General features: G+C 63.8%; 1 non-coding gene across 1 annotated transcript; it reads left to right on the top strand.

The window, feature by feature from the left end:
* Positions 1-535: 535 nt before the first annotated feature.
* LOC131870837 (5S ribosomal RNA) lies at positions 536-654 on the top strand. Its single transcript, XR_009369140.1, has one exon. It is a non-coding gene; the product is annotated as a 5S ribosomal RNA (ribosomal RNA).
* The last annotated feature ends 1,542 nt before the right edge of the window (positions 655-2,196 follow it).

Raw genomic sequence — 2,196 nt, 5'->3', positions numbered from 1 at the left:
AACCCAATATTTGTTTATTAAGTCTCGGAACACATTTTTGTTCTCGTGGACCCATCATGGGTCTTGGAACGCATTTGTGGTCCTTGGGTCCCATTTTGCATCCCGAAACTTGTGTTTTGGTGCTTGATCCCTATTTTGGGTGCCCACCTTGCACCAAGTGCGCACCCGGGGCAAACCGAGCGCCTTGGTGCACCGGGGCAAGATCGAGCGTGCACCCGAGGCGCCCCGAACATGCACCAAGGTGCACTCGGCCCACATGTGAGCGCAGGTCGTTGCGCCCGAGGTGGTGTGTGGGCACCGCGTTGCAGACGGGACACTGCACGCACACGACGCCCCGTCCAGGTGCACGCACGTAGGCCGGGCCGGGTGCACACCCGACGCCCTAGCAAGGTGCGCGCACCCGGGCAGGGCTCACACTTGGCGAACGGGGCGCACTTCGCGAGGGAGGGTGTGCACCTCGACGGGGGTGGGTGGCCGGGGTGGATTCGCACGTGGGTCGCGGTTTGCTAAGTACACACTGCGACAAGCTCATAACGGGTGCGATCATACCAGCGTTAGTGCACCGGATCCCATCAGAACTCCGCAGTTAAGCGCGCTTGGGCCGGAGTAGTACTGGGATGGGTGACCTCCCGGGAAGTCCCGGTGTTGCACCCTTTCTTAGTTTTTCGCCGGGCGTCGCAATGCTATTTGAATAAACCTTTTGCCCGTTTGCGTTCTCGTCGGGGCCGGGCCGGGCCGGGGTGCGCTGCCCGCACTACCGCGCGCGCGGGGGCGACACCGAGCGCGCACCCGAGGCGCCCCGAGCACACAGGCCACGGTGCAACCCGGGCGTTGTGCGCGCACCCCGGTGCGCCCGAGGTGCTGCGCGCGCACCCAGGTGAAATCGGTGTGCACCTCGGCCAGTGCGCGCTCGGTCGAGTCGCGCACGTTGGCCAAGGTGCACGGTGATGTTTCTTACTCTAAGGTTCCGCACCAGACGCCCGGGACAGGTGAGCGAAGCTGGGCGGGGCCGGGTGCGCGGCCGGGGCAGGTGCACGCAGCTGGAGAGAGCTTTGGAGCACACCAGAGGTGCGCACCTTGGAGCACACTTCGGAGCGCACCAATGATGCGCTCCATTCAAAAGTTTCCTGAAAAGGCAAAAAAAGTTGAGATTATAGAATTTCCCACTTGAGAGATTGTAAAAAAAAAAAATTTAAAATGAAGGAAACGCGGGTGCCAAGGTGTGCGCGCCCGGGTGCGCAGCCCAGCCAAGGTGTGCGCACCAAGGCGCCCACCCTGGCGAAGGTGCACGCAAGGTGCGCACCCGAGGCAAACCGGACAATTAACCCAACTTTCGACTTCGCGCGCACCTGCGCACCTTGGAGCGCACTTCGGAGCGCTCCTTGGTGCGCACCAATCTTGGGCACCTCGGAGTGCACCATGGCGCCCACCAAGGTGCGCACCCGGGGCAAACCGAGCTCCGACTTTGTGCGCACCTTGGAGCGCACGAAAGGTGCGCACCATGGCGCCCACCAAGGTGCGCAGCCCAGCCAAGGCGTGCGCATCAAGGTGCGCACCCTGGCGAAGGTGCGCACCCGGGGCAAACCGAGCTCCGACTTCGTGCGCACCTTGGAGCGCACAAAGGGTGCGCAACCCAGCCAAGGTGTGCGCACCCCGGGCAAACCGAGCTCCGAATCGTGCGCACCTTGGAGCACACTTCGGAGCCCTCCTTGGTGCGCACCGATGTTGCGCACCTCGGAGCGCACCCGGGGAAAACAATGCAATTAACCCGACTTTCGACTTCGTGGGCACCTCGGAGCGCTCTCGGGTTCGCACCTCGGAGCACACCGAGGTGCGCACCTTTGATGCGCTGCCTTCACCAATTTCCAGAAAAGGCAAGAAAACATTGAGAAGGTGTGCGCACCGAGGTGCCCACCCTGGCGAAGGTGCACGCGAGGTGCGCACCCGGGGCAAACCGGGCTCCGACTTCGTGCACGCCATGCTGCGCACCTTGGAGGGCCATGGTGCGCACCTTGGAGCACACTTCGGAGCGCTCAATGGTGCCCAACCCAGCCAAGGTGCCCACCGCGGCGAAGGTGCACGCGAGGTGCGCACCCGGGGCAAACCGGGCTCCGACTTCGTGCACGCCGCACCTTGGAGCACACTTCGGAGCGCTCCTTGGTGCGCACCAGGGCGCGCAACCCAGCCGAGGTGCCC

The sequence above is a fragment of the Cryptomeria japonica genome, unplaced genomic scaffold (assembly GCF_030272615.1).
Source record: "Cryptomeria japonica unplaced genomic scaffold, Sugi_1.0 HiC_scaffold_351, whole genome shotgun sequence".
In the NCBI taxonomy this organism is placed as follows: domain Eukaryota; kingdom Viridiplantae; phylum Streptophyta; class Pinopsida; order Cupressales; family Cupressaceae; genus Cryptomeria; species Cryptomeria japonica.
The sequence above is the reverse complement of the archived record's forward strand: the minus strand, read 5'-3'. Positions and strand labels throughout refer to the sequence as shown.